The sequence below is a fragment of the Bactrocera latifrons genome, unplaced genomic scaffold, assembly GCF_001853355.1.
Source record: "Bactrocera latifrons isolate USDA-ARS-PBARC rearing strain unplaced genomic scaffold, ASM185335v1 scaffold_46, whole genome shotgun sequence".
In the NCBI taxonomy this organism is placed as follows: Eukaryota; Metazoa; Arthropoda; class Insecta; order Diptera; family Tephritidae; genus Bactrocera; species Bactrocera latifrons.
The window spans coordinates 590,718-609,974 of NW_017537112.1; the positions used below are offsets into that span (position 1 = coordinate 590,718).

General features: G+C 35.8%; 2 protein-coding genes across 3 annotated transcripts in view; one reads left to right on the plus strand and one right to left on the minus strand.

Moving 5' to 3' along the window:
• LOC108973130 (sodium channel protein 60E) overlaps positions 1–19,257 on the plus strand; it is a 256,070-nt gene that overhangs the window by 130,772 nt on the left and 106,041 nt on the right. The gene's annotated exons all lie outside the window — the stretch shown is intronic.
• Positions 1–19,257, minus strand: part of LOC108973129 (mitochondrial thiamine pyrophosphate carrier-like) — a 143,219-nt gene that overhangs the window by 63,122 nt on the left and 60,840 nt on the right. For both annotated transcript variants that reach the window (XM_018940162.1, XM_018940163.1), the window contains exon 2: positions 16,653–16,757. The gene's annotated coding sequence lies outside the window, so the exon portion shown is untranslated. The remainder of the gene's footprint in view (positions 1–16,652; positions 16,758–19,257) is intronic.

The following is a 19,257-nucleotide window of genomic DNA, read 5'->3' on the forward strand; positions in this document are numbered from 1 at the left end:
GTATAAAAATATCAAAATTTCAACACAGATAAGCTAACTCGAAAAGTGCTGGTTAAGAACCAAAGCAGTTACAAATCGAAGCTATGGATCACTTGAACTTGAACGGGGGAACAAAAATGTCGCAGCCTTATTTATGATGGCCGACATATTCACACTCAGCGACACACACACCGAAAACATATCACGAGTTGTTCGAAAACATATCAGAAGTTGTTCGAAGACAAAATGCATAACGCGCAGACACACAGCCGCATATGGCTACATAAGAGTGTGTGTACACACATATTGCCGCCCTTAAGTGTTGCCTGAGTGGTGGTTGCACTTCACACGCAAGTGTTCAAACGCTTGTTCAGCAGAAAAAAAGATTGTTAACTAACAAGCGCAAGTACAACGAAGTACACGTACTTTAGTGAGTGCACACATACATGCACATATTCATGCATATGGTACGCGTGCAACTATGATATTGCTCGTCGGTATTTTTACTGTTAGTTCGAATGAATTATGTCAGGCACTCTCGCTGCTTCGACACTCTGCTGTTTCCGCTACCCACAACCGCTCCCCACGCCGCTGTAATTTTCTTCTTTTATACGAATTTGGAGCCTGTGCGATGTCAAGTCAACACTTGACGCTGAAAACATGTGTGCAGAAATTTTCAAAAGTGTTGCCAGCAAACACACAAACATATATATTTTGAATATACATATATGAAATATATTAGTGTTTACCGGTGCGTAATTTTTACAATGATGCAATAAATTCGAACCAAAAGTTTTAACCTATAAATTTTCCTCACAAAAATATTGTTTTATAAAATTTATGAATTCAAATTAAGAATTTGTATTTTATAATATTATTAATATTTCTACGAAAGATGTTGATAAAAAAATAATAGTTTTGTTCATCTAAATTAGCCTAAAATCGAGTTGCGTGGATAGATATAGAGTTGTGAATATCAAACTCATCACGACTAAATTTCGGATGATCCGGATGATCAAAGGTCGCACATGGACTACTATATGTAATCCTTTGTGAGGCTATAGAAAGTAACAACACCTGTGTTCGAACCATAAATTAGCATTTAATTTCCATTCCCGCCAGATCGTTGAGATGTCTGAAAGTAGTGCTTAAGTCTTGACCTCCCAAACGCGGGACAGTCAAGAAGGAAAGGTTGAGTGAATTCAAAGTTATCTTCTTCCACACAGTTTCTGCAGATGGCGTCTGGTAGAACTCCCAGCCTTACTGCGTGGACGCCAATAGGGCAATGGACGGTTAAAAGCTCCAAAACTAGGGAGTGGCTAGTCTTATTTATCTTGGGCCAAAAGACTTTTGCGTCAGCGCATGTACCGACGGTGGCTCTGCGATGACCAAGCTTCCGAGAGGCCCTTGAAAGCAGAAATTCAGTGCTAAAGCCCAATTAATTCCAGCGCCGATTTTAAAATTTACAAAGTTAATATAAAAAGTGTTCTATAGAAATATTCATACGGAGGAATTTTTGGTTTTTTTGTTTTAAGTAATAAAAAATATATTGTTAAAATATTTTAACAAAAAATAAAAAGTTTTCAGAGATTTAAGAACACAAAAAGGAAGACCGCCTCAACTTAGCCGATTTACGCAAAATTTTTCTTAGGTATTTCTTTAATTAAAAAAAAAGGAGCATAGAAATGACAGAAAATTTAATCTAAGAAAACGTAGTGATGAAGAGTTGCTACAATTAATGGAAACAGTTTAAATAGGCGAGGATTATAGTGATTTTAACAGTGACGGTTAATTGGACGACCACGATTATATATCTGATGAAATCTCTTCGGAAGATGAACATGCTATTTCAGCGTGTATTCGGAAAATCAATGAAGCAACTGATTCATTTATACAAACCACCTATATGTCTCTGAATAAAAGTTCAATTGATGCTATACCTGTAGGATCAGCAACACTTACTTTAATACCGGAAGCATTTTCCTCTGTCGCAGCAATATATTTGAATGCAAAAAAGACTCTGATCTCCATTTTGGTGGTTTTACAGGTACAGGTATATGTCTTTCATTCAAAATTTTGCGCATGATTTGAATGTAGTGGCTATCCGCTATTGGAGTAAAAATGTTTTCAAGAAACAATGATTGTAAAACAGATTCTGACAATAAAAAAATATGTGTATTTTAGAGGTGAAAGCAGGAGGATTTTAAAAGGTAAATCGGGATATGATCCGATGGGAATGGTATCCCAAAATTGTCAGATGAACGTAACAAACTGTTCGATTTTGTTCCAAGGCCTGCTCGCTTTTGCGTCGATAAGAAAATATGTAATACAAAATTAAAACATCATCTTTGCCAGTATATGCCAAATAGCCACATACTTGGGGAATAAAATTGGTCGTCTTGTGTGACTCCACTGTATTTGCTACGAAGAAGGCGATACCGTCATTTTACCAGGTCAATCGGATCTTGGATCTTGGAAGTACAATACCTTATTTTGCTCATCACATTCTATATCGTACTCTTTTGCCAATGCCCAAAAGGAGGGAATAGACTTAAAGTATGAACTTATGGGTACTAACGATATCCACGCAAAGACTCGCAATCTTATTTTTTTATTTTTATCTTTTTTCATTTCGCAGATATAGAAGACAGGCTGTTAAAATTGTTTGTCGCTCACAAACTCAATTGTCTTACTGGTCGGCTAAAGTTTTGTACCAGCAACACCCATAGGAATGAAACTAAATGTGAGAAAAAGAGCAGAACATCCAGTCGCGGATGCCCGCTTTGATCAGTATGATTACAAATGTAAACTCAATTTATGTTGGTGAATTCCGAAAAACTATTATCACAAAATTGAATAAATTTTGTTATTTGAATTCCCCTAGCTACTGAACTTCTTCTTTTGTTTTTCTTATTTTCTTTTATTTTTAAATAAAATGAGTTTTTAATTGAAACCCAACCTATTTCTTTATTTTGAAGTAAAATGGCAAGCCTGCCTTGAGGCGGGCTTCAGATTATTCTCACCTGTGAGCAAAAAAAAAATTTTTTTTTAATAATAAGATGAAATTTTTTATAGCGCCTAATTATCCTACAAAAAAAAATCCCAATCTTTTCTGTCCACGATTTTAGTTTCGCCTGTTAGAGGGTTATGACAAGCTGACAGTGTTTTTTTGCTTTGAGTGGAATTGATATTAGCCGCTTTAATAGATTTGTGGAAGCTTCTAGGCGTTTTTTTTTTTCATACAACGGCTAAGAGTTGTAGGCATCACAAAGAACAAGCGTCTCTAGTAGTTCAAGTGGCATTAATCTAACTTTGCTCTAATCTCGACATACCTAATTTAACAATCTCTGACTCCTCTGGTGACCTGTAGGTTTTGCTGTGGTAGCGGAAGAATTCTGCCGCGCTGACAGTCTTTGGCCGGACAAAAATCCGGGTCAGTTACGGTTACGTAACCCGACTGTCGTGGGAACGGGTTAACAGCTGTTCGGATATACCAATTACATATATAATTGACAGTAAGTAAACGTGTGGTTAAATATGATATAGTTTGAAGGTGAACATTAAAAAATCGGTCCAAAAGTTCCTCCGTTCCAAAATGCCAAATACTGGGTAGTCGAAAAAGGTTTTTCGTATTTTTTCAACCAATTACATTGTGTCATACCAAATAGTGTTGGAAAGGCGAGATTTTAAGCTTCATTTAACCAAAAAAATAAAAATAAAAATTCGGGAAAGTTGAAAAAAGTGACTGCTGGTCAAAAATGAGCGAAAAAAATTAAGAAGTTCGCTATATTTTGAAATTTTTTTATAAAAAAGGGAAGAATGCCACTCAAGCCAGCAATGAAGTGTGTTTACGATACAATGAAACTTTACGGAGACGCTGTATCAGTTCGTGCAGCACAACAATGGTTCGCTCGCTTCCGTTCTGGAAATTTCGATGTGAAAGACGCACTTCGTTCTGCTCGAAATATCGTTGAAAAAGTCGATGAAATTATGGAAGAGATTGACCAGGACAATCATATAAGCAGCCATGACATCGCTAAAGAACTTACCATTCGTTATCAAACGGTTTTGAACCATTTAAAAAAGGCTGGCTACAAAAAGAAGTTTGATGTTTGCGTACCACATGAATTGTCTGTGAAAGACTAATTTAATGGACCGAATTAACATCTGCGATCCTTTGCTCAAACGAAATAAAATCGAACCATTTTGGAAGCGAATGGTAACAGGAGACGAAATGTGGATCAAATACGACAATAATGTGCGAAAAAAGTCATGGTCCAAGTGTAGTGAAGCTCAACAAATGGTCGCAAAGCCAGGACTGACGTCTCGAAAGGTTATGCTGCGTGTTTGGTGGGAATGGAAAGGAATTATTCACTATGAGCTGCTCCAGCCTCCAGAACGATTGATTCTACATTTTACTGTCAACAACTGATCAGATTGAAGCAAGTAATCAAAAAAAACCCCAGAACTGATCAACAGAAAGGGCTTCGTCTTCCATCACAACGCTAGGCCACACACACATATTTAATGACTCTGCAAAAACTGGGAGAGCTTGGCAGAAAGTCGAAAGAAGATTTTCTTTTATTTTGATATTGGCATATTTCATATTAGTGGCAACATTGGTTAAACATATTTATGAAACTAAAGAAAGTCACAAATTGAGGTCAAAGTGGAGCTAGAATTCTAAGCACATAGGATTAAAAGCACATTTCAGAAAATGTGTAATTAATTTAAATAAAAATTGTATGCCTGCTTACATAGAGCATAAAAAGTCCAGCTATTAAAATAGAGATCAGTCATAGTCAATAAATATTCATTAATTATGTCATATCGCTGACACATTATCAGTACATAATTATCGATATTTAATTAAATTCAGGCATACATATGTAAATACATATAAGTGTGTAAAGCAACAGAGAAAATGAATTTTTACCTCCCTCCAATACGATAAACAGTAATTTGTTGCAATGGCATTCTGCAATAACGCTGACAAGCAAGACAGCTGCTGCTGCAACGAAGCTATTGCCCCACTTACTTAGTACACAAGCACATAATGACAAAAGGCATCCGATACCTGCGCATAAGCACATAAGTGTCGCTCTTCATTTTGCCAATGTCTTCGCCAAGCAATTTTTGATTATGGCACAGCGCATGTGTGTGTGTATGTGTATATAGTATGTAGGTATAAAGGCAACTCAAAGTGGCATAATGTGTAAATGGAAATAAAGGCAGCACGCAACTGATATGCAGTGCCACCATACTTGCTACAGTGCAGAAACCTATGTGCGCACACAAGTGCAGCCGTCAAATGTATTTACAATGGCCGCCGCCTGCTGTAAATGCACTTTGTGACACAAATATTTCAAAAACGAAATCGCATTATAAAGCAACAGCAACAACAACGGGAACGCGTAGAGACAAAACGTAATGGAGTTGGCTGGGCGTTGCATGTGTGACAGGCAAGCATTTGTGGCAGCACGCAGTTGCACTTGAGGTGCAGCAGTTTTACCAATATATATACGACTGGCAGCACGACCTGTAAGCACATTAGTAGCAGCGCATATATACATATATAATATAAAGCAAGCTGATGTCTGCCACTGCGTATACGCAACCAGTCGCTGCTGCACAGGCAACCACAGCAAATTGAGAGGTCGCATGCAAAATGCTCGATTGAGTGAGTGCGCGTAACTGTGTTAGTAGCTGTCAAATTGCATTTTAATAAGCAGCACATACACACATACACACGCACGACTAGACTACTGGTCCAACAATATGCGTCAAACACTAGCATATCTGCGCAGTGGCAGCAGGAAAATGTAGAAAAGCACTCATATATTCCATTTTGCTGACAGTTTGCGTGTGTCTGTATGCACACACACACACACACATGCTGCCACATTCAACTTTCGCAATCAATTGAATTTTTTGGTTTTTGCGGCGTAGCCACATTGCTGTGCGCACTCTGCTGCGACAACTTCGGCAATGCTATTTTATGCAGAAGAATGCGCAAATGACAAAATGTGTAATAAAAACAAGTAAGAGCGGAAGGGGAAGTCAAATTGCAACTCGTTTTTGTCTTCATGCAATAAGAGCAAGTAGTTTGATTGATTGTTTATTCAATGGCGCTTATTTTGATTACTTTTTTAAATGAGTTTTCTATTAGTTAAATGATTGATTTGTATTTTGTCTTTCTCTTTTGAGTTTTGTTCTTGAAATTAATTGAAAACAAGGAGACAAGCTAACTTTTGCACCATCGAAGGTGTAATACCCCTTACAGGTGCACTTTTTATAGCATAAAAGAGCACAAAAAAATCTTTGTCTTCTTTTTGATTGGTCAATTTGTATGGCAGCTATATGCTATAGTGATCCGATCCGAAAAATTTCTTCGTGGATTGGACTATCGCTTTTGGCAATAAAGCTTATCGAAATTCGAGGAAATATCTCGTCAAATAAAAAAAGTTTTCCATACAAGCACCTGATTTCGATCAGTCAGTTTGTAAGGCAACTATATGCTATATTGATCCGATATCGGCAGTCTCGACAAATAAGCAGTTTCTTGCGCAGAAAAGGGCATGATAAGAATTTAGGTTCGATATCTCAAAAACTAAGGGGTTATTTCGGATATATGAATACAGACAATCGACTCAGCTGGTCACGTTGATAACCTATATATAGGGTGCCCGATGTTTCCTTCTGGATGCTGTAAATTTTATTGCAGCTTTTTCTTGTTTTCTCCAAATTTTATAAAGAACACGGAATATTATTTTTCTCTCCATTATTTTTTCTTACTTTTCTGAGTATATTTCCGCTCACTAAAATCTGAATACCTACTATGAGCCGCAATTAGCAATGATTTTCATGGTCGTTAGGTTGTGGTGAGTAAGTGTGACTATGAAATTCACAGTGAAAGGACCACAAAATGCCAATTTTCACCAACTTAAAAGAAATTACAACAATAAAATTAAAACTGTGAAGCGAACTGTGAAGCTAATATCCATATGAAAATCTACACATGAGCACACATACATGCACATATATGTATACGTATTCTCCACTTTTATGCTTCCAAAAAGCACAACCTTAACAAAATTAACAGTAGATTGAGAGTCGACAGTTATCTCTGCCGGAAAAAGGTGGCAGCTGCATTCCAAGCAATAAAATTCAATTACAGCACGAAATTCAAAATACCTGAGAGAACTGCCGCAGGCTGGAGTAAGAATTGTCGGGCAAAAAGCAGATACAAACACACAAATACATGCGTGCGTATATATCAAGATATAGCGTTAAACCCAAAAACAAGCGTGGTGGAGGAATTTTTCGTGCAACAACAGCAACAACCACGCAGCAATGAAATGCTGAATGGAGAAAAAACAAAAGCAAAAGTGTTGCAATGAAAAAAATACCGAATATTGAAAATGTCAAAGCGTTATTGCACTGGGTGTACAATCAAAAACAACAACAACACACGCATAAATGTTGACACAGTCGCCGACACAAAAGGCAAACAAACAGTTGGGCCTGTAGAGTTGTAGCAGCCAGCCAATTGATGCGTGGACCTTGCATACCCCGGCATACACTGCTGGGCGATTTTAATTGAAGTTTTCATTTCATTTAATTTTGCACTGACAACGAGAACTCCTGGTATGGTATTCTGCATTGTCTCTTTCTGCTTTCAATTTAGGTTTATATACCCTTTGTGAATTTGTGAAGACAAAGCCGATAAATTTTACGTATTAAAAGAGATTTGCGTGCTGCAGCGTTGTATAATAAGTATTCATGGTACATTGCAGGCATCTGGCAACTCTTTGGAGTTTATAATGGTTATGCATCCATATAATTATATTATATAATTTTTTTTAGACACTTTTCACTTATAATACGACTTATTCACAACCGTTTTAACGAAATGTTGCCTACATTTAGGCGCTAAGAAAAATCTAAAACATCACCAATTTAAACAAGAGAAATACGTGAACCTCGGTTGCACTGAAGCTTACCTCTTCCAAGCTATAATACCTTTCACAAATACTAAATATTTCTTAAAAGAACTTGCTTTTGATCGCTTAGTTTGTATGGCAGCTATATGCCATAGTAACTCGATCAGAACAATTTCTTCGGAGCTTGCACCATTGCCTTAGAAAATAACAAAAGCCAAATTTCAGGACGATATCTACTCAAATGAAAAAGTTTTCAATACAAGAACTTAATTCCGATTGTGCAGCTTGTATGCCAGCTATATGCTATAGTAGTCCAATATCGGCGATTCAGACAAATGAGCGGATCATTGGCGAGAAAATGACATGTGCAAAAATTCTGTTCGATATGTCAAAAGCTGAGTTATGGACTAGCTCACGTACTTTATACAAACGGATATGGCTAAATCGATCAAATTGCCATGCTGATCATGTATATACAAAATATTTATAGCCTCGGGCGTTTCCTTCTGGTTGACAAATTTGCAAAGCTGCTCAGGTAAATTATTAATTTCTTTTGTTAAGACAAACGTGAGTTAGAAGAGACTTAACTAGGATGATAAATTGTCTCGGACCGGCCCTAAATGGAACATTTTTGGCGGTATTAGTCAGTAACACAGCTGCATTCAGCGCTTTCTTTACATTTTGTTTGATCCCATCAACAACTACCTTTCTTCTCTTCACAGATAAGAGAAGCACAGGTTCCTAATTTAACATAATGCAGCGGGAGGTCAATTGTGAAAAACGTTTACATTTCACTAAGGAGAAATCCTAAAAACTGAAATGCACATTCTATGCATATAGTTCCTATGTATATCGTAACATTTTTTAGACGAAGTATTGGTATCATTTCAAAAAGTCAATTTTCGTGAGCTATCTGAAGTGTATAAGTAAACAGTGTTTCATCTATTTGGTCAGAATCTGGCTCAAGCTCACGTGTCAAGTTTTCACGCCGACTGTCTTAATTTATTTCTGCTACAAAATGGTAACGCACARGGAAATTAATAATCTTATTCAATTCGAAACCAAACCAAAAACTAATAATTTATTAATTGAAAATATACATATGTAATTCTATTATATTTCAATTAGTTCCAATGAATTTTCTCTTCGATTTTGTGGTTGTGAAGCTGATGAAAAGCAAATAAGCTTAAGTGTGTCCCACAGCCACAGATAATTATTTTATTTAAAAATCTTGAATAATTTAATCAATCAGTCGGAAATTTCCTTTCGGTGTCAAATTTAACATTTCAGTTCTGATTAATAATATTAATGAACTAAATAACAAAAAAGTTTTGTTATCACAATTAATTGAAATAAAATGAAGCTGTTATGTTTTTTGGGGGGGAAATATTCTAAATACCATTGTTTCAAATGAGAATAATAAAAAGGTTTAATTACTTATTATTTTATGAATTATTATAATAAATTTACCAACAATAAGATGAGCGAAAACAGTGTGTATGAACAAACTAAAAAATTTCAGCTCCAAAGTTTTAAGCACCGGAGTCCAAGGTACAGCCCCCAACATTCTTTTCACCAAACTACGTACAAAAACAGTAAAAGTGATTATCTCACAAAAAGTCCCGTTACGGTGAACAAGTTTTCTCAAGAACCATATGAACTATAAATCTTATTAATACGAAGGAATTTTCATTTTTCATTTTTTGGAAATACAAAATCTAAAAAAAACTTTCAAACATCGAAATTTTCTGTAAAATCATCATGTTGTTTTATTTGGTTGGATGCTTATCATGCTCACCGCTGTAGTATCAACATATAGACAAATTTACAGTAAAAAATTTAGACCAATGGCTTCATATTAGGTTGTCAAAAAAGTTTTGCGGTATTTTCGCTAGTTGGCACTGAGAGCACGTAGTTCTAGTTTTATTCGTCGCATCGGGTCAGCCTATACCTTTTTGGAAAACTTATTTCACGCGCTAACACATGTTTATTGATTGTCATTTCTCTAAAGTCGTTCGTGAGTTATAGCGTCGCAAACATGGAGCAAAATAAAGAGAAAATACGGCAAATTTTACAGTACCACTACGATAAAGGCAAAAATGCATCTCAAGCCGCCAATAAAATTTGTGCAGTTTATGGACCAGATACAGTTTCCATTTCCACCGCACAACGATGGTTTCAATGTTTTCGTTCTGGTGTAGAGGTGGTCGAAGATGCGCCACGCTCCGCAAGGCCTGTCGTCGAGAATTGCGATAAAATCGCTGAATTGGTCGAACGAAACCGGCATAGTAGCAGCCGTAGCATCGGTCAACAGCTGGGCATGAGTCATGAAACCGTTATAAAATAAAAAAAATACCGCAAGACTTTTTTGACAACCAATTATAACCCCACAAAAAGATGTAATGATGTTCAATTTTCTTTGAGTGCATTAAATGTCAAAATTTCTATATAAATAATCGATTCACCAAACTTCCTTACAATAGCAACTTCTTCCAATTGCGGCCATAAAAAGTTGGTTTTCATAGATCATTCCAAAAGAAGTACAAACCGATGATTCCAGCACACCAAAAACCACACCAAACTGTCAATTTAGGTGGATGTATTGGTTGTCCATGAATAATTTGTGGATTTTCTTCGCACCAGAATCGACAGTTTTTTTTATTTACTGCACCACTCATATGAAAGTGAACCTCATCGCAGGATCGATGATTTTCCTTAAAAAATCCTTATCGTTTTCTGGTTGTTCGAATTAGCAAAATCAGCGTATACACGACGTTTGGGATAGTCAAATGGCTTCAGTTTTTGAGTGAAAACAACCTTATAGGAATGCATGCCCAAATTCTTTCTCAAAGTCTGTCTGATTGCTGTTTGAGACAGTCACTATTCTTGAGAACGTCTTGATGTAGATAAGATGCGGTCTTCTGCAACACTTGCCTGAACGGCACAAATATATTCAATACTTCCAGCGGTTCTCTGCTTATTGGCACTTCAACATTATATAATATAAAGAGAATGTACGGTCGATATTTTCAACAATTCAAAAAGTAGCGAGCTCAGGTGGACGATCATTACGAGCATAAAATGGCAAAAGCACACGAAAAGTAGCAATTGGAGAACGATTATTTTATTAATAAAATTGAATAATTTGTAAACGTTTTCCTGCGTATATCCTTTCATGAACAAATTGCAAACAGTATCGAATACAATGAAGAAAAAATTACGGATCATGACATATGAAAAATGGACGAAACGAAACTTAGAAATCATAAAATATCATCGCTTAAGTTTTGTGAAATATATCTGTACAGAGAACACCCTCAATATATACCAGTTAAAATAGGATATAGTATAACTTCATATTTTCTTCAACCCTTAAATTTACCTGAATAAAAAAAGACTTTCCTAGATGCTCTAGATTATCTGAAAATGATTGAAATATGAAATTGTGATAGAAATCCCGCTGAAAAACAGTAGAGAAAATTACATAGAAACACACCTTCATATGCAAATGCAAATAAAACAAAACAATTTGCGAAATTTATTTACAGTTGCATAATTAACATACAAACTTTCAATTTTCTAAATATTTTTCATATTTTTCAAAAAATTGAGAAAATTGCTACATTTTGCGAAATCAGATTTGTCATTCATAGACTACGTGCATGTAAGAACTAATATGTAAATGCCAGGCATTTGCATGGGTGCGCCTTGCATATTTTAATAAATATTACAATAATCCTGCCAACTTTACTCCTCGACACACCGAAAAATAATCACGCACTCGACCACGCAGCTACCCTCATTTTGCTTACAGCTCACAGTTCAACAAATTACCGTTGAAGAAAGCAAAACAGCACAATGAACAAATACAAATAAAATTGCAAACAAAAATGTTTAAATTTACACCGCAAATGCAGTTGCATACTTGCAGGCGCCCACAGCAGTCAATCGCAGCAAAACTGCATGTTTGCAAATGTATGTGTGCGTAAGTGTAATTTTACTTAAACATGTGAGTATAAATATACAATTACTGCCAGGCTGTGGTGTCGAACGGCACAAGTTGCCAACACAAGTACAGCAACAACAAAAGCAATGCATAATTTGAGCTCTGGTTGCATGCTACGAGCGTCTGCACTACATATTTTGCTTGTAGGAATATTTTTGTGCAGCCACAGCACTGTGCTCGTGTATACGCATACATGAATTTGTATGTGTTTTGCGCAACCTACCGACATCCGGCCATAATGCACTGATTGTTGACTGTATAAATAAAATTCGTGTGCATGAAAGTAAATACTATGGCGTGGCAGCGCTACATGTTGCATGCATAAATATTGGAATTTCCATTTTATGATAAAAGGTTGAATGCGCGTCGTGAGACAATGCTTTGCGGGTGGAAATGTGTAGAGAAATGTTTTGGAAGTTAACACCAGCAGCATTTGTAAATAATTTGATGTTAGAAAAGTAAATAAAAGATAAATAAAATATGAAAAAATTCGTGCACATTGTTTAATTAAATTGCTTGGGCAATAAATTTGCAGGCACGTGTGGTTCTGAATTTATTTAACTTAAGAGAAAGCTTTGAATTTTATTTCAAAATATTTTTGGAGCAAAGAAGTTGGATAAAACATTCGCCACAATTTGTAAACATAAATAATTTGCCCCTAAATGTAGGCAACAATGTGAAGGAATTGAAATTCTGAAATTATTTAAAGATATTTTTGACCTAAAAGAAGTTAGACAAAACATTCACCTTAATGTGTGAAGAAGACTTTGATTCTAAATGTAGGCAACAATTTTCGAAAATCGTGTTGGAATTGAAATTCTGAAATTAATTCATAATATTCTTGGCTCAAAACAAGTTGAATAAAACAATTACCAAAATTTGTAACAAAAATAACTGTACCCTAAATGTAGGCAACAATTTCCTCCTAAATGTAGGCAACAATTTTTGCAAAGCGGTGCCAGAATTGAAATTCAAAAATTAAGCTGTCACCGAAATTTGCATCAGAAGACATGAAATAATTTCGATAACATTTGAATATCTTTCTCAATGTTCATCGAATTGCTCTTGTGTGGACGACTCGCTCATTGAACTTGTTATTTTATGTTCCATGCCAAGTCGCTGGATCATTTTTCGTCGCACAAAATTTGGAAACCACTGAACCATTTCAAACACCTTAATACCTTAAAGTATTCAGCCAAGGGATATTTCGAAACAAGATTCCCCAGCTTTTCTGGCAGTTTCAGACGGCTCAGACAGTGCATAGTTGGTGTATGAGCGGCTCTCATCGGCCGCATTGGCATATCTTGTGCAGTATAGACAAAAGAAACAAAAGAACTTATTGCCATTTTGCTTCGAAGGACCCTCAAGGCTCCGGGAATCTAGTTTTGAGAAGTTGGCCAAACCTGAAGACGCTGAAATTATCTCCTGTATCAATTTCAACTGGAAACGCAATGTCGCAGAGACAACTAATGATGGCTTTTTCTCTGCTCACATGCCAACGATTGATACGTGGACGAGGAGAGTCACGCAGAAAGTTGTTGGAGTGGGAGTTTTCTGTCAGCAGCTTCAACAAGCTTAATTGTGGGCCATCGGACCACTGTAATGGTTTTCAGGCAGAACTTGTGGCTATTAAGATAGCAGTAGAAGTTATACTCGTATACCGAGGTGCAGCTTCTTTAAGGGAGGTGAGCCTTTACTACAACAGCAGAGAATACTAGCATTGAACTACCTGTCTCACTGTCTCAAAGTGAGCGTGCTTGACTATAGCGGCCCTGTTGGTTACTGCAAAGTCTATGAGCTAGCAAGAGGGGCGGCCTTGTCCTGCACACAAAGGAGGAGGTAAAAATTGGATCTTCGTTGTCATCTTGTGGACTAACACTAGACCTAACGCTCGACGACCAGCCTCCGGGTGATTGCGAGATTATTTTGCCCTCGGCAATCTTACCTTCGGCGAACCAGCAGACATAGCCGAAACTGACATGATTCACCTTAACACATTTTTGGTTTTGCACAAAGCATCTTGTCGATTTATGAGGATTCACAACGAACCGACGTTCTAAGCTGTTCAAGTGGGATCTCTGCAGGCAGCGACGTGTTAACCTAACCTACTATAACTTAATCTAAACAATTGATTGTCGTTAAGGGTAACTTCAATCTGAAGTTTTAATATAATATAATATAGGTTTGAAAGACTTGCTGTGCAAAACCATCATTAAAGATTTTTTCATCTCCTTAATACGTGTCGAACATCTATTTCTTACTCCGAACTTCTTTCACAACTAAAACCAACATTTGTCTATATGTGTGTTTAAATAAAAACAAAAAGCTCAGAAATCGTTTCAATAAATACTCAGCCAACTACGTTGACACGCGCTAAAGTGATGTCTACAAAATAACTTATTTAATATAGAATACTAAGAAGTGCATAATATTTCAACAGCATAAACATTTTTTATACTAAATAAATTGTACAAACAAAAAGGTTTAAAATACTCAAAATCAAATAACAGTTTAATACGATTTATACACTGTACAGAATATAAAACAAAGTAAACAACAATTTTTTAATTAAATTCATAGCCGCTCTAGCTATCGATACAAATTAAAAAAAAAAAAAACAAATAAATACTAACAACCCACACTCAACGTCGGTCATATATTTATGAGTATTTGCGAAATTAAATGGACAATAGCGACCGCCACATATAAAATATTCAATAGCTTCTCAACCGACAATGGATAAATTGCCAAAAATTACCAAACAAAGTAGACCAAAGTGGTATTTGTATTTGATTAAACAATGCAAGTGGGGATTTATGGAAACAGCTTAAAAATAAAAAATTCAAATTTGTTATAAAAAATGAATTGCCATCAATAACCACGAATGGTCAAACGCAAAAACTTTTACAATACGAAGTGTAAACGTATGTGCTTGTATAGTATGTAGTCTTGTATATATATATGTATATACGGTATGTAGGTTTGTATGTCCACACAAGCATGTAAACATATCAGCGCGCGCCTGCTCGTATACAACGATATTTCTTTGTTCCGCATAATCAAATATGTGGTTTTAGTATATACATATGTACATATTTATTTGGGATAAATATACATATGTATGTGCTGCAGCATTGCATGCGCTTATGTACACGTTTTTCGGTGTGTAAATATGTCAAATACAAAAATGTGCAAGAAAAAATTCGAGCTTTTTATTGAGAGGCAATCGTGCGTTAGCACTGCGCTAAACTATACGTTTTTATATTATTTATAGTCAATAGCAATATGCAGCTTTAGACGGATTTACTATTAAAAAAGTAAATAGAATTGTGCGGTGAGGGTCTAAAAAAATGTCTGTGGTTAAACCAATTCCATACAAAAATAATAATATGTATTGGAAAAGTGAAAAATTACATACATTTTTCACATGTACATATGTCGTATATACATGTATAAATGTAAGGGGTTTGACTATTTTCAATGCAATCACTTATATACCAACAAATATGTTATCATCGGGTGGCTTTATATGTTTTATAATGATCCAGAATGAAAGATTTATGGTATAAAATTTATTAATATTAAACTGGATGATAGCAAATTAGTTACGAGACCAACAACAACTCGCAGATTTCATGTTCTATGTATTGCACACAGGCTCAACGTTTGAAAGCGGTGTAAAATTTTGGGTAAACAATAAAGGCTGCACAATATTTTACGTCAATATTTCACTGAAGTTTTTAAGAAATCGAACTGAAATTTTGCACACGTTCTTTTCTCCTCACGCAGCTGCTCATTTGCCAAATAATATAGCTATCATGCAAATTTATCGATGAAAATCCAGTCTTTGTATGGAAAACGTTTCTTGTTGACAAGTTAACTTCATCAGACTTGGTAAAAATCATGAATCAAGGCAACAGTATAAGCTGACGACAAATTGTGCACATCGGTCCACTATAGCATATGACTACCATACAAACTGATCGATCAAAATTCCATGCCTGTACGGAAAACTTTTTTATTTGACAAGATTTCTGCACAGAATTCGAGATCGACGAGCTATAGCTGCCATGCAAATTAACGATCGGAATCGAGTTGTTATATGGACAAGTGTTTTATTTCAGGAAATATCTTCACGAAATTGGGCATGGAACATTTTAAAATTTTTTCTTATCAAAGTCAAGATAAAGATCTTTACTATCGTTTTAATCGATGACCCGTGAAAAGTATTACATCTTCGGTGAAGCTGAAGTGAATTTTTTTTGTTTTTTGTTTTGTTGTACAAACCGGCACAAAAGTAACTTTAAATAATTTTCGAAGAACTTTTAGCTCTGGCTGTCACTCAAACCTTAAATGGGATTAATATAAAATACTATATTTAGTCTTCAACGCAAGTAAAAATTAATTATTCATCTAAATATAGCATTAATTATTATTAAATAAAAAAGCAAATATGCAAAACAATTAAAAGACTAAAGCATTAAAATTGTCATCAAAAAATTGAAGAGTTTGTAGTAATAGGTGAAAACAAATTTTCCTCAGACACAATTAAATAGCAACAAGTTCATATAAAGCGCTTATACTACGAAAATAAGATTTTCTCACTTTCGAATAAAGCAGTTTTTCAAAAATTATGTCACTACGTTTTTTATGCTTAAACTCTCATTAAATTTTTTATCAAATTACTATATTTCTTAAATTACTATAATAAAGCCACCACTTACCTTAACTAACTATCGTTCAGCAGCATTCATGTAGGTATTTCTACAGTGAGGGTGAGCTTGATCACAACATTTATTTATTTCACAAATCTTTAATACCTTGATAGCCTGCAAAAAAACCAAAAGAAAAAATTATAAATTAAGCACACCGATACATATAAAACATTTATGTATGTATACGATTTGTATGAAAAGCTGCAAAAATACTTCGCTGAGTGCACTCGCCCAAGCAGTGTACTTAAAAAATCACTCATACGCCACGGTCAATAATATTTATGCTCTTGTTATTGTGTGTGCACAAGTATGCGCTTATGCTATTATCTGGCATAGCCGAGCATGCCCGAGCACTTGTTATGCCTGTAACCTCCATAAACAAAACGCCTGATCATCGAAGTACTTAACTTTACGAAGCCACAAGCATCAACATGTGCACAAACACACACACACCCAATCCATGAGTGGCGCAATGGTGAAGTGCTTCAAAAGGAGAAACGAAATTCCATTCTACTTTGACATGCAGTTCCTTATATGTGTGTGTGTGCCAAAATGAATGCAGCTGCACCAGCAACGTGGTGTACGTTCCCGTTATGCACTAAATGTGCTTACTTATTTGGAAAATGAGTATTTAGAGTGATTACAAGCACAAAAAGTCTGTTCGCCGCACCGAAATTGCAAGTCAAAGGTTTTCGATGCAAATTTTCCATACGAGCGAAGGGAAATTGTTTTAAGACAGTGGCTTAAGAATGCAGTGGGGAAAAATAATTGGTTGGTATGTATAAAGAAACCATCATTTTTATTGCATAGTTTTAGTAATTTAAGCAGAATATGTTAAATTTTAGTACAGAAAATGATAGAAAGTATATAAAAGGGTATTCGATTTGTCATTTGGTATCTGCTCGCTGCCTTTCAACGCTGTATCAATGTATCCGTATATGTGACAGAAGCAAAAGCAGTGAGTTGAATTCGTTACTCACTAAATGGGTATAACCGATTGTCACCAATTTCTATTGTTCAGCTTTAAGATAAGTTTTAATATTGTGATATGATAATACACCAAACCACGAATATCCAAAAAGAGAATGACATCACCTTCGGCTCGTTTTTTTCCCCTCCATGCCGATGATTGTTGACTTGTTTACACATCGCACTATTAAATCCATGTCTCATCGGCAGCTATAATACTCCCCATGAATGTGGGCTCGGAATTCGCACGATCGAGCATGTCCAAAGATACCTTTTTGCGGAACCCTTTTTGAAAAAAAAAATGCCGCTTTTTTGGGAGCAGACGAGCCAGATCGCGTTTCATACCCAAAATATCGAACAAAAGCATAGGAGCGGACTCGCAAGAGATGTCGAGCTCTCTTACCATCACCCTAACACTTGCCTGATGATTTTCAATCACTCACTTTTTTAATATTTGCATCAGTTGTAGAGGTCGAAGGTCGTCCAGAACGAGGCATGTCTTCAACGATATCTCGACCAAGTTTGATGGTTTTGTACCACTCATATGCTTGTGTTTTTGATAAAACTGCATCATCGTTAGCCTTCTACAACCGTACACGACATTTGGTTCGAAATATAAAATTTGAGAGAAATTCTTTCTTCATTATCTTTATATCCATTGCAAAAATCGCTGGAAAAACTGTACTCGTATTACACCCTTTAATGCTATAAAAAAATGAACCCGTGAAGGGTTTTATAGCTTCGCTGTAACCATTAACGGTTTTTCTTGTTCGATAGCACTTAGCAACAAAAATATTATTCCTTTTTTCAATTTTACAAAGGTCGACTTTAATTTTAATGTTAACTCCTTTTATATCACTCGTTAGTAAAACATTTTAGGGAGCCAACACTCTAACCTTTACACACTGCAAGTTAATGAGTATCTAGCGCTCTATTGACGGCATGTCGTTATTACTCAACAGCAAGCATATTTATGATCTCTATTTATTTACACCCTAACTTTTCAAAAAAATTTTACGAACTCGCAACAATCAAACACGAAAAAGGAAGAAACGAAAAAATTGGATTTTTATGAGTTTTACGGTATTGCCACATAAATGCTTCCTTTGCGCGTTCACGCTAACAACACATAACATGGCAACGCATCACAGCACAACCACAGCACTTCACCTTATGCTCCTTGTTGGCGCTTGGCTGCCCATACATTCGCGGGCGGAAGTTCAAATTGTGTAGCGGCGAACGCATCGTTGCTGCCACGAAAGCCATAAAAAATGTAATCGCCCACTAAAAAGGCGATGGCGGAGCGAAAGTGCATAAGCGGCAATGCAAGCGATTTATGTGACTGTTGCTGCAATAAAGGCAGCTATTATAGCGGCTTGAGCACTTAGTCTGGCGATTTGGTGTTTTTGTAGCACGTGCACAACAACAACAAATTTTTCGCTTTCTAAATTTCTGATTTACAACTGACGGTGGCGTGTTTGGTTGCATTTGGTGGAAGTGAAGTCGAATTTTTGGTGACCGCTAAGTGTGTAGTTGTTGTAGAATAAATAACGGCTATTTCATGGCATGCAATAAATTAAAAATTAAGTGGTATGAGAAATTAATTGCAGTTTTACAGCAGGTTTTTTTTTATTTTTTATATTTT